At 39.8% G+C, this 14,696-nt stretch overlaps 1 protein-coding gene across 1 annotated transcript in view; it reads left to right on the plus strand.

Annotated features, from left to right (window-relative positions):
• Positions 1 to 14,696, plus strand: part of LOC149230533 (exocyst complex component EXO84B-like) — a 202,029-nt gene that overhangs the window by 99,415 nt on the left and 87,918 nt on the right. The window lies entirely within an intron of this gene.

The raw sequence follows: 14,696 nt of genomic DNA on the forward strand, positions 1-14,696 counted from the left end.
ACTAAAGTTGTACTTGTAAACATTATCAAACTATAACAAAGAATAACATGAAATGAGATATTTCAGCTTTCACGAAGCATCATATTCATAATTCATTACCAATGAGTTATAAATGCCAACTTCAAACTTCAAACTTAAATTGTCATATATTGCTTACAAAAAATACCATAATAAATAGGAAAGAGTCAATAGTTATAAATATTAAAAAGTACTAGAAACTAAAAAAGACAAGTAAATCTATTATCTACTACTTGACCCTCTTGCCATGAGAAATTTCTAATTTCTTTTCTCATGGTTTATTGGGAGTCTCCTCCCGCATAGTCGAATTGCCTTGGTGCTCTTGATTAAATAAAAGTTCCATACCCTAGTACCCTAGGTGCTCTTCATTATTGGGACACTCCCCCACATAAAGGGCTTGGTGCTCTTGATTAAATACAAGTTCCATACACTAGTACACGACAAAATCCAATGGAAACATTGCAATCCTCTCAATCCCTCAATCCTGAAAAACCGACAAGTCCACTGGATTTTGAGTGAGATTTAAAATTTTTCTTTCTCCATATGAAATCCAATGAGGTCGAAACCACTCTCAAACATGTTGAGTCATTTCATGGCAATGTTAAAAATTTAAGTAAAATGATGAAAATGAAAGATAAAGGGAAATGTCAGTGTTTAACATTACCATGAACTGCATATCAATACTAAAGCCACAGGCTTCAATATTAGGTTGCCCCACTAAAAAATTCTTGTTTCTAGTCTTCAGTAGCTCCCTTTATCGCTCTTGAATTGACAGGGAGCGTTTTTTTTTTTTTTGTAATGGAGCGCATTTCTAGGGTCACTCCCAATGCGATTCCACTCAGAGAGCACTTCGGGAGCGGATTCAAGCAGGCGTGCTCCCCCACAGCCTTGAGTAATAGAGAGAGCCACTACACTGAATTCGATGTAGAGGTAGATGTATAGGAGGGGGCAACAACATCTCCATATGCATCAATCATTATAGGGATGTAATATCCCCATTTTTGGTTTCCCTTATGATGCGGTTAAGGTGGATTTCTAGGGTTTGTGTCAGTCAGGTCACATGAGCGAGATTATGTCATAAGTGGCCCAAAGGGTTTTGTAGGAGTTTTATGGGGTCTGACTTGGTATATTTCATCATTCGGGTCAGTTCTGCACAATTTGTTTTTGGTTTCAATGCGTTCATATGAATTTCCTAGAACGAGGTTATTATCAAGCATATTTTAATTAAATATGCTAAAGGTGTTATTTGGAGAAACACCTTAGTGTAATAGCTCGTTGGAATTGGGATGAAGAGATCTAAGGGACAAGATGATGAAAAGTGACTTTCAGTGGCCAAAGAAATCGTAGACACAGAGTAATCATTTGTCGGGATTAAAAGTGACTTAAATAAAATAAAATAAAATAAAAAGTCACTTAAATAAAATAAAAGGGAGAAGCCTCTAAAATGAAAATAAAATAATGAAATAAAAGTGCAAAGGGAGAAGCTTCTAGAATGGAAATAAAATAATAAAATAAAAGTGCTTCTAGAAGGTTGAAGAGAGATCCATCAATTCTTTGAAAGAGGGGAAGTAAGCCGTTTGGATCATCAAGAATTAATCATTTGTTGTTTGTGAAGATTGGGGAAATTATCTTCACAGGTTATTGTGTTTGGGACAAAAACCCTTGGGTACCTTGGTGAGATTGGACGAAAACCCATCTCATCCCTTGGTGAATTCATTCAGAATTCACAGGTGCATATATTAGTCCCAGTTACAGTTTTGGGAGGCCAGAGTCAGTATTGTAGCAGTTATTTGGAGGCCATCACCTCAGCTATTTTCCTACCATTCAGGTATCTTGCTGGTGTTTGTAACAGGTTCTTAGAACCATTTTTAATATAATAAGGATGTGGATTTTGCCGAGTTTTCTACTATTTCACGTGTAGTTTATAATTGTAGTATTTTTATTGCTGGAGTATTAGCACTTATTTTTATTTATGGGTTTTACATTATTTGTTGGGAATTTCTGTTGTGTGAATGGATGAAATTTTTATGGTGTGTTTGGGTGAAATTCATGAATTAGTTTTGTTGAAGTTAAATCCCTAATATTTTAACAAAAATAATAAAAAGGGATATTATTGTGGGGTATCAGAGTTGGTTTTCCTGCTAGCTTGAGAGTTTTCTTGTCAATTTGCTAGGCCAGATCTATCAATTATTGTAGGAGTCAAAATTGTTATTGTGCCAAAGTCGAATTCTTTGAAGCCAAGTTGCAAAAGTCATGGTTGATTTGTTGGGCCGAATTCGTTTGAAGTCGAGTTTGCTGCATAGAAGGCATAGTTGATTTATCTTCCCACATGCTAGTTTGCGAGATGCATTACTGATTAAGGAAGATCGATACTAGAGGCAAAGTCTATTAATTCCTTAGTGTTGTATGTTGGAAATTGTAACTAGGTTTGGTCTTCATAATGACCTATTTGTAATCATGACATTATATACTTTGTATAAAGAAAGAAAAGAAAGAAAAAAATTTTTTATTTTTATGTAAAGCATGGGTTTCATGCTCAAGTCTAGGTCAAAAGCATGTTCTTCGTGCTTCTAGGTCTTTCTAGGACAAAGAAGAATTTATGTCATGTGTTATAGTCCCATTTGGACTCATTGTAACAAAGGAAAATATTTATTTTGTCAAGAAAAAGCCATTTATTCCTCCAAGACCAAGTCGACCCTAGTTAAGGACAAGTCGGCCTAAGGGAGGGCTATTCGACCCCTCAAGAAGGCTATAAATACAAGGAGCTTGACCTCATTTGAGACACACATCTCACACAAGTTCGATCTGCAATAGTGAAGGAGAAAAAGAGCTGGAAAGGACGAAGAAAAGAAGTCGAAGTGTCTTGGGATCATCTCTCTCTCTCCACACGTGTGAAGTTAGGGTTTTGTTGTTGCCAGTTGCAGGAGGCTGAAATTGCAGGGCCGAAATTTTGAGGTGCAGTTGCAGGGCCGAAAATTTGGGACGAAGTTGCAGTAGGTCGAAGTTTGGAAGCTGCCTTGAAGAAGACCTTGCTGGGGGGTTGACTTGGTGCTTGGGAGGATCTTGGGATTTGGTCTTTTGGTCTTGGAAGTCTCATTGTAAGAAGATTCTATAAGAAGAGAAGCATTCTTTTTGGGATCATTTCTCTCTCTCCACACGTGTGAAGTTAGGGTTTTGTTGCTGCCAATTGCAGGAGGCAGAGATTGCAGGGCCGAAATTTTGAGGTGCAGTTGCAGGGCCGAAAATTTGGGACGAAGTTGCAGTAGGTCAAAGTTTGGAAGCTGCCTTGAAGAAGACCTTGCTGGGGGGCTGACTTGGTGCTTGGGAGAATCTTGGGATTTGGTCTTTTTGTCTTGGAAGTTTCATTGTAAGAAGATTCTATAAGAAGAGAAGCATTCTTTCTGGGTTTCCCCTTGGAGGGGTTCTTCCCTGGCCGGAGCCTATGTCTTGTGTACTTTGCCTTGTTGTGTTCTTCATTGTTTTGGTAATTGCTTGATGAACAAGAGCTGATAAAAGTAATAAGAGGCCAACATATGTCACAAGTAATTATCAAGTTAAGGAAAATCATCTATAATACATAAGTCTCCTGATTTTCTAACACTGTATTTTTGAAAGTTCTTAATCCTCAAGGAACCCCTACTGCAACAAATCTGAATCTACTTCACCTACTTGATTTTAATATACATTATCAAGTTATTCTCTGAATACTGAAGCAAATTACTTCTGCAGCCTACACAACTTAAAATTTGATTACATGAAACAAGGAATTGAGCAAAGAACAAGATACATAGGACACAGTGATTTTTGGACAAAATAGTCATCGGAAAAACCCAATGCGGGAAAACCGGTGCAGCAACTCTGAGGTTTTTCTATTATTAAGCAATAATTATGAATGCAAATGCTAGTTGCCCTCCCGACAAACCAGTGACAGAGAAAATACTATGGTAGAAAAACACTGAGTGAGTTTTACCTCACTTCACCCGGCAGATTCCCGCTGATCTGGCAACAAAACTGGCTAACCCCGACTACTTCTGCGTTGGCCCTGCGTCAGCCCTACAGGCTCTGCTTCAGCTCTACGTTGTCTCATCTGCCCACTGCGTTAGCTTTCCCGATAGTTTCGACAGCTCCTTGACAGTTTCGACTTTCTGAATGGAGGGCAGCTTCTGGTTCTGCGCTGGCCTTTTTGGCTCTGCGTTAGGCCTGCATGGGCCCATATTGGCCCAATGTCAGTCCTCTTGGGTGCTGCGTTGCCTCCAGTAGCTTGTCTTCGCCTATCTATCCTTACTCCTGAACTATCTTGCCCCTCTACTGCAGAATGAACCCCAAGCCTCCTTATACTTTTCTCATTGAGACTTCAACGACTGAGATAAAGTCTTTAATCAACGATTAAGATTAAAACATGACTTGATCCACCTTCTAGAGCATTCTCACCCATATTTTGATTAATACCCATTAATATTTTAATTTTCCTAAGTTTAGACTTAGGAACCCCATTAAAAATATTAATTATTTTAATAAAATACATTCTGGGTGGAATTTCACCAAACGGTTTCTGGGCTCTTTAGAACTCGTGCGCCTTAGCCTCTTGACTAATTTTCATGGCTAGAGCACATCCGATGCTACCAAAAACTAACACACTTCCTCTTAGCGAGGAAAGTGCTCGAGCAACAATGTCCAATTGCATGATGCTCTGTTTCTGAAGCATCTCCTTTCCACACTATTGCTACCACCAACACTGTGTTGCTGCCCATGACACTGCTACTGCCACTGCTGCATCTGTACTACAACTCCCTCTCAATTGCTGCATCTGCTATGTTGTGAGCGCTGCCACTGCTAACACTGCATTCGTACTGCAACTTACTTGCTGAGAGAAGCTGTTGGGTCCCTATAATACTAGTGATTACCCCATTACTATTGTAGTTATACCCCTTATTTATATTGTTGTGCCCCTATTACCCCCATATTGTTATTTCTGTGCCCCATAGAATCCCTCTATTGTTATTTTTGTGGCTTTATATTATTATTGTTAGGTCGGCTGGTTTATATTGTGACTCCTTAGACTCCTATATATAGAAAGGAGGTTTTGTCATTTGTATCATCTAAGAATTGTTCATTTATGTAATGTAAAGGAGGTTGCCCCCTCGAAGAGGCTGAATTCTAAGGCGTTGATCTTTCTTTTCTATCTTTTCTTGAGCTGGTTTCATAACATTTGGTATCAGAGCTTTGGATTCTAGGGTTTCGCTGCTCCAAACAGGTCATTGTGGCATTTTCGCTATAACTTTTTTTCTGTGATGTTTCAGAAGTCGCAAAAAAAACCCATTTGAGAAGAAATCACGCTGAACCTTGGGTCCAAATTTCAGATCTTTTCGCGCGATATTTGCGGAGATATGATCTGAGGAAGTTGGTCTTTTTGCAGACTCCTGAATTACATTCAAAACAGGTGACCTAGGGAAAATCGTCATAACTTTCTCTCTGGGGATCGGATTGAAATTTCGTAAGAAGGTACAGAAAGAGGACGGACTGTAGTTTCTTGTATATCTTGTTCAGAACCAAAGGTCGAAAATTGTACATGTGGCACTTCATACAAGTTCACTCTTCTGGAAAGGTCTATAATCAGGTCATCTTGGGAGATTGTGCATAACTCTTTCTTGGAGAATCCAATTTGGATCAGACTGGTGGCATTGGAAAGAGGACACAGAGGGCTACTACAGGTCACAATTTCAGAACTAGATGATTGGAAAGTACAGAGATACATCAGAGGCAATATCAAGCTCCTACAAAGTGAAAAAAGGTGTGTAGATTTTTTAAAATTTTTGCTTAAGCTTGGTTTGAAAATTTATTTTGAAGGAATTCAAAGGGCATAGTAGAGCATTATTATCGGTAACTGATGCCCCGAGGAAAGAAAATGCAAACACCTAGTAAGGAACCTGAAAGCTCTAGCATGACTCATGAAGAAGAGGAAGAAATGCAACATGATATATCAAAATTACAAGACCAAGTGCAACAACTGTCCCTTGCACAAAAAGGAACAGAATCTAAGATGGATGGTTTAAAGAAAGATGTAGAAGCTAAGATGGATGGTTTAAAGAAAGGTGTAGAAGCTAAGATGGACTGTTTAAAGAAAGGCGTAGAAGCTAAGATGGATGGCATGGAAGCTAAGGTGAATGGCATGGACGCTAAAATTGATGGCATGGATGATAAGATGGAAGAATTGAAGATAAATATGAATAAGTTGCTACAAGAAATGGTCACTAAGGGTGAAAGAGTACTAAAGGAAACTCATGATGAGAACAAAAGAAATGTTAATCATGATTCCATAGACTCTAATGTTGGATCGAAGACTCACCATGTTCCAAAAATCGATATGAGGAAGTTTGATGGCAAGGATCCCGCCACATGGATATTACAGATGGAGCAATTCTTCGATCTCAATAATGTGCAAAACACACAAAAGGTACGTATGGCAACTTTATATTTGGAACCAAATCAGTTTGTATGGTATCAATGGCTTTGTTCTCGTAAACAATTTATCACTTGGGCAATTTTTACGGAAGAATTGATAGCACATTATGAGGATACAAAAAGCAACACTTTTTTTAGCCAATTGATAAGTCTCAAACAAAAGGGTTCAATAATGGAGCACATTGAGGAGTTCCAAAAATTGAACATAAGGGTAAAAGATATTCCAGAGGAGCATAGGATTGATGTGTTCATAGGGTCTTTAAAGGATAATATCCAACATGATGTGCGCCTTTGGGAACCTGATTCATTAGAGAAGGCATTCAGGTTAGCAAGAAAAATGGAAAGCAAAATTATGGCAACTAGGAAGCATACCATTCACAACTATAAAGACGGAAGTGTTGTTGCCCATAGTCTTCCACAACCTACAAGGTTGACACCACAACAATTGGAAGAAAAAAGAGCAAAAGGGCTTTGTTACAATTGTGATAGCAAATACACAAAAGGTCATAAGTGTGCTGAGAAGAAATTATTCTACATAGATTGTGAAGAGGAAGAAGAAAAGGAGCAAGAAAGGTCAAAAGAAGAGGATATATTCCAGGAACAAAGCCTAGATGAAGAACAAATAAATCCGACCATATCTTGTAATGCATTGGCGGGAATTACCACTCCTCAAACCATCAAGATAGAAGGACAAATCAAGAAGAAAAAGGTAATAGTGTTGATTGATTCAGGAAGCACCCACAATTTTATTCATTGTAGGGTAGCAAAAGAATTGAATTGCTTCCTATATCCAGCACCAGAGTGTCAAGTGATGATTGCAAATGGAGGAACAATAAATTGTTCTGGAAAGTGCCATAATATCAAGCTATCCATGGGAGAATATGTATTGACTAGCCCAATGCTTTCCATTCCAATGGGAGGTGCTGATGTTGTACTAGGAGTCCAATGGCTACAATCCTTGGGTACAATAGCTTTTAATTTTCAAGAACTTTTCATGAAATTTTCTGTGGAAGGAAAGGAAGTTGAATTAAGGGGTATTGCAGGGAAACCAGGAAAGATAATCAGCTCTAATGGCATGACAAAGCTTCTAAAAAAGGAGCAAAGAGGTGTAATTGCACAATTATGTTCGCTAGATGTTTCCACATTGGAATCATCTATTTCTCCAGATCTCCAAAAAGTCCTGGACAATCATTCCAAGGTATTTGAGACTCCCAAAGGTCTCCCACCTATGCGTGATCATGATCATGCTATTCATCTGATTCCAGGAAGTGTTCCTCCAAACATCAGGCCGTACAGATATCCATATGTCCAAAAAAGTGAAATTGAACGTATGGTTGCAGAAATGCTAGAGGCTGGTATAATTCAACCGAGTCAAAGTTCTTTCTCAGCTCCAGTAGTATTGGTGCACAAGAAGGATGGATCATGGCGCATGTGTCCAGATTATAGGGAGCTCAACAAGCTCACTATTAAAGATAAGTTCCCCATTCCTGTCATTGATGAATTACTGGATGAATTGCATGGATCAATTTACTTCACCAAGTTGGATCTTCGTTCGGGATATCATCAAATCAGAATGAAGATTGAAGACATTTCGAAAATGGCATTTAGAACTCATGAGGGTCATTATGAATTTTTGGTCATGCCTTTTGGCCTTACCAATGCACCTTCAACATTTCAAGGTTTGATGAATTCAATTTTCAAACCATTCCTTAGAAAATTTGTGTTAGTATTTTTTGATGATATACTAATCTACAGCAAGTCTTGGAAGGATCATGTTGAACATGTTGACAAGGTGCTACAACTATTGGAGGAGAAACAATTATATGCAAAAAGATCCAAATGTTTCTTTGGAGTCCAGGAGGTGGAATATTTGGGTCATATTGTATCTCATGAAGGAGTTAAGGTAGACCCTAGCAAAATTAAAGCCATTAAGGAATGGAAAATCCCCACATCCATAAAGCATCTGCGAGGATTTCTTGGGTTGACAGGGTATTATCGCAAGTTTGTTAAGAATTATGGGAGAATAGCAGCACCTCTAACAACATTATTGAAGAAAGATTCATTTTCATGGACTCCGGAAGCAACAAAGGCCTTTAAACATCTTAAAGAGGCAATGTGCCAAGCACCGGTCTTAGCTACACCGGACTTCACAAAAACCTTTATTGTGGAATGTGATGCTTCAGGAAATGGAATTGGTGCTGTTCTAATGCAAGATGAAAGACCCATTGCTTTTGAAAGTCGTCCAATCAAGGGAAAGTTTTTAAGCAAAGCTATTTATGAGAAGGAAATGTTGGCAATACTCCATGCACTTAAGAAATGGCGACCCTACCTAATGGGAAGACACTTCAAGGTAAAAACGGATCATGATAGCCTTAAATACTTTTTAGAACAAAGATTATCCTCTGAAGAGCAACAAAAGTGGGTCACAAAGATGTTGGGTTATGACTTTGAAATCATCTACAAAAAAGGGAAGCAAAATGTGGTGGCAGATGCACTCTCAAGAAAGGATGAGGATGTGGAAGCATTGTTGTGTGCCATTTCTATTATCCAACCAGATTGGATAAACGAAGCAAAGGAGGAATGGAAGAATGACGAAGAAGTGTGGGCACTTATTCGAAAGCTACAACAAGATTCCAGTACTTCTGATACATTTAGCTGGAAAAATGATTCGTTATGGTACAAAGATCGCTTATACCTCTGTAAGAATTCCCAGCTAAAACAAAAGATTCTTATGGAATTGCACACTTCTCCCTTAGGAGGGCACTCAGGATTTTTAAAAACTTACCACAGGGTTAAGAAGGAATTTTTTTGGGATGGCCTTAAATCAGATATTCAAAAGTTTGTGGCGGAATGTTTGGTTTGCCAACAAAATAAAGTTGAAACAATTAAGACACCGGGTCTATTACAACCTTTATCCATTCCAAGCCAACGTTGGGAGGAGGTTTCAATGGATTTTATCACAGGTTTACCCAAGTCTGAGGGAAAGAGTGTCATCATGGTGGTAGTTGACAGACTTACCAAGTATGCACACTTTTGTGCATTATCACATCCATTTAAAGCCAGTACAGTTTCTACTGCATTTATGGAAACAGTTCAAAAGCTACATGGAAACCCAAAGATTATTGTAAGTGACAGAGATCCCATTTTCACTGGAAATTTTTGGACAGAATTATTTTCTTGTCTTGGTACTCAGTTAGCTCATAGCTCATCTTATCATCCTCAATCTGATGGGCAAACTGAGATAGTAAACAAATGTTTGGAAGGATATCTTCGTTGCTTTGTATCTGATAAACAGACACAATGGGTCAAATGGTTGCCTCTGGCTGAATGGTGGTATAACACTTCCTTCCATACAGCAACAAAAATGACCCCATTTATGGCACTTTATGGGTATCAACCACCATCCAATCACATCATATTTAAGAGAAAATTCTAAGGTTCAGGCAGTGGAACATCACATCGAACATCAACAACAAGTCCTCCAACTCTTAAAGGATAACCTCGTGTTGGCACAAAATAGAATGAAACAACAGGCAGATCAACATCGCAGTGAAAGAAGTTTTGATGTAGGTGATTGGGTATTCCTACGGCTACAACCATATAAGCAAATGTCCCTAAAGCAAGCTAAGAAGGATAATAAATTATCACCAAAGTATTATGGTCCGTACAAGGTGTTGGAAAAGATTGGTACTATGGCATACAAATTGGAGCTTCCTGCAGCTTCTCGATTGCACCTAGTTTTCCATGTTTCATGTTTAAAGAAGGTTATAGGCAACAAGCTCCCAGTTCAAACAATATTGCCAGAACTTGACGAGGAAGGAAAAATTATATTGGAACCGGAAGCAGTCACAGAAACAAGAACTCGACAGCTACGAAATCGATCAATTTCAGAGTATCTTATCAAGTGGAAGAACTTATCCGCTGAAGATTCCACATGGGAGGATGAGAATTTTATGCAGAAGTATCCAAAACTGCTCAAGCGTTGAGGACAACACTTTTTTGAAGGAGAGGGGCATGTTGGGTCCCTATAATACTAGTGATTACCCCATTACTATTGTAGTTATACCCCTTATTTATATTGTTGTGCCCCTATTACCCCCATATTGTTATTTCTGTGCCCCATAGAATCCCTCTATTGTTATTTTTGTGGCTTTATATTATTATTGTTAGGTCGGCTGGTTTATATTGTGACTCCTTAGACTCCTATATATAGAAAGGAGGTTTTGTCATTTGTATCATCCAAGAATTGTTCATTTATGTAATGTAAAGGAGGTTGCCCCCTCGAAGAGGCTGAATTCTAAGGCGTTGATCTTTCTTTTCTATCTTTTCTTGAGCTGGTTTCATAACAGAAGCAACTGAAAAACATCCAAAATTAATGAACTTAACTGTGTTCAGCATAATACCATGAATGTTGGAATCTGACTGCTACTAGTTATGACCCTCTGAAACTTCTGCGTTGTTGTTGACTTTTGCACTGTGCCATCTGCACTACTACCAACCTTGCTCTGCGCTGATCCGTCTATGGTCTCCGACTATTGCATCTGTCTCTCCAAACAATCCACTGCATCATTTGACACTAAGTCCATCTCGCTACTGCTGAATCTCGGGCTCCCATAGCAAGGATTTGATCCAAATGGTGGACTCCTCAAGGATCTTGCCCACATGTAGTCCTCCTAACTACAGTTCTATATCACCCCATTTCCCTCCTGGAGATGCGTGGGCACTCATGGCAAACTCATCTTCGTCAATTTTTGCTGGAGTAGCCTTAGGATCATGTTTCTCATCCTTATCCTTTTGCTTCAAAGGATACTGGGATGCAAAGTGGCCCATCTCGCCACATCTGAAACATTTCACCTTTGAAATGTCCTTCTACTTCTGCTTCTGCTTCTGTTGTCCTATTGATGCTAGAGCCGCGTTCTCCTCCTCCTCCTTGGACTTCGTGCCACTCCCACTGCTGCCATTGAGGTTGACCTTAACTAGATCCCTTATTAATTCTTCCTGTTGAAGGGTTGCCCACATCTCCCTACCTAATATACTTTGGATGAAGACTTGCCATTCATTCGAGACTCCATTCAGGGCCGTCCTTACCATCGCGGTAGAGTGAGGAGTAGACCCCTCTGCAGCACGTTGGTCTTTGGAGTCTTGAAGACGTTGAAGATAGGAGTTAACTCCTCCCTTCTGCATCAATGTCCACTGGTACATCATCCGCTATTGGGAAGAGCCTTCATACAGTGAAGACAAAGCTTCCCACATCTCTCGGGCTGTATCTTTTCCATGCAAGTGGGAGACCACATGATTTCTAACTCCATCGAGTATGAACCTCTTCGCCTTCCCCTGCTCGACCTTGTACTTCTTCTTCTGATCATTGTCAGTGGGAACAACCACACCACTCTTGATGTAGGCTTCGAGATCGTACTCCTCCAGAACAACTAAGATTCTCGTCTTTCATATGACATAGTTGGAAGCTCCTTCCAACCAGTCTTGATCTCTGAGCCCATGAGATGCCATCTCACCCAAACTGTCAAAATGACTCCTCTAGTCACTGCTCAACACTGCTGCTCGGCAAGTGAGAAATTCGAACTTTTGGTGAGAAAAGTTCTCTGAGGAGAAAATTCCCCTTCTATGTGTCTTTGCTATTTTCCAACGGATTTCTGCCTCGACAAAAACTACGCCTTTCAAGCACTGCACTGAGGATCTGCGTCACTTCCTCTGCCTGTGCAAACTCACGAACTGGGAATCGTACCTCTTTGTCGACTCTCTTGGAGAGAGATTTCCTCGGAATCTCTGCTTCTCGGCAAGGACTGTGTAATCCCTTCAAGGGGATTCGAATTGCTGCCAAGTGCAGCTTTTGGCCTCTCTTGCTTAGCGCTGGATCTTCTCTTCCTGTTTCAAAATCAATGCTTTGATACGATGTGAAATCCTAATCCTCAAGGAACCCCTACTGTATAAAATCTGAATCTGCTTCACCTACTTGATTTTAATAATCAAGTTATTCTCTGAATACTGAAGCAAACTACTTCTGCAGCCTACACTACTTAAAATTTGATTACATGAAACAAAAAATTGAGCAAGGAACAAGATACATAGGACACAATTATTTTGGGACAAAATAGTCCCCGGAAAAACCCAATGCGGGAAAAACGGTGCAACAGCTCTGAGGGTTTTCTATTATTAAGCAGTAATTTTGAATACAAATGCTGGTTGCCCTCCCGGCAAATCAGTGACAGAGAAAATATAATGGCGGAAAACTTGAGTGAGTTTTACCTCACTTCACCTGGTAGATTTTGACTGATCTGGCAGCAAAACTGGCTAACCCTGACTACTTCTACGCTGGCCTTGTGTAGGCCCTGCATCAGCCCTATAGGCTGTGCGTCAACTCTGCGCTGTCTCTTCTGCTCACTGCGTCAGCTTTGCTCGCTGTTCCGATGGTTCCCCCGACAGTTCTGACTTTCTGCGTGGAGGGCAACTTCTGCTTCTGCGCTGGCCCTTCTGGCTCTGCGTCAGGCCTGCGTGGGCCCAGATTGGCCCAACGTCAGTCCTCTTGGCTGCTGCGCTGCCTCCAGTAGCTTCTCTCTGCCTCTCTGTCAGTACTCCCGAACTATCCCTGCCCCTATGTTGCAGAATGATCAGTCAATTAGAAATCTCAGCTTCCTAGCCCCATAAATCGAATTCCAGATCAATTCGTTCTCTCCGTGTGTGTTTCTAAATGAACCTCAAGCCTCCTCCTTATACTTTTCTCGTTGAGACTTCAACGATCGAGACTATGTCTCTAATCAACGACTAATATTAAAACATGACTTGATCGCCTTCTAGATCATTCTCACCCATATTTTGATTAATACCCATTAATATTTTAATTTTCCTAAGTTTAGACTTAGGAACCCCATTAAAAATATTAATTATTTTAATAAAATACAATCTCGGTGGAATTTCACCAAACGGTTTTTGGGTTTTTTAGAACTCATGTGCCTTAGCCTCTCCACCAATTTTCATGGCTAGAGCACATCCGATGCTACCAAAAACTAACAGCATTCGTGGCATCCTGAGGCTGAATTGTATTAGTTCTGGTGGGCTGATTAATCATTCCTGGAGGGCCGAACATTTCATTGAAAGGCTAAATTGGTAGCTATTTTTGTTCTAGTATTTATGTCTCAATTTTGTGGGATTTGTAATAGCAAGTACGGGGAATTTTTACTGTGCCCTTTATTGTATTTTTATAGAAAATCCGATGGAGTAAATTCGAGAGAGAATTTAGTTGGAACTTGACAAAAGGCCACAATTGTATGGAGGCTGTAAAATACTCCCAGAAGTCAAACTAAGTTTTATTCCAAATTCTAGGTACATTTACACTCTAAATTTGTATCTACAACATGTTTTCATGTAATGTGTTTGACCTAATACTTTCCTACAAAGTGTTTGTCAAAACACCTAGAAGAGGAATTTGAAATTTGCAAATGGCTCATGGATGATCCATCAAGGGTCCAGAGTGACTTGGCGAAAGGCCAACAAAAGTTGGATGATTCATTAAGACAACTTGCAACCATCAGTGCCAACCCTAATCTCAAAGAAATTTATTGAGAAGAATTTTGGGAGGGTTTGGATCTGGAAAGGACGAGGAGCCAAAGAAAAACCACTCTCAGGAACTTCCAATAAAGAGCATAAATCAAATGAGAAGAGAGCAGATTTGTTTCACATGTTAGGCAACTTGGACACTAGATCATGCGTGGAGTAAAAAGGGACAAAGAAATAGATGAGGTTGCAAAAGTTGAAGTAGAGCGAGAAACAACAAACAATTCAGGTCAATAGATTGAAGAAATGGTTGAAGAGCACTCTAACTTACATGATCACTAGGAGAAGCATGACTTAGATTTGCATCATGAGGATCACAAGTTTCGTCTTTTGAAGGCTCAAGTGATAGTGATGGATGAGATGGTTGAGCATTCATTGTTGGGACTAACCATCGATGAAGTGCAAGTAGGTGCTGAGACATCCAACAGGGCTACAAGACTTCTAGATGATAGCCATTAGGAGAAGATTGAGTATTTTAGGACATATCTTATGGCGATGAAGAAGAAGACCCAGACACTCCGGGGCACCATTTTGCAGCAGATCACTAAACTTGAGGAGCTTAGAGGTATGTGTGCCAAGTCAGTGGCTAAGGTGCCTAGCATTGGGGAACAACTAATGTCCCTAACTGGACAACTAGGGGAGCATAT

Source organism: Pinus tabuliformis, chromosome J, assembly GCF_031772625.1.
Source record: "Pinus tabuliformis cultivar Carrire ecotype Pingquan chromosome J, CPIR1, whole genome shotgun sequence".
NCBI lineage: Eukaryota > Viridiplantae > Streptophyta > Pinopsida > Pinales > Pinaceae > Pinus > Pinus tabuliformis.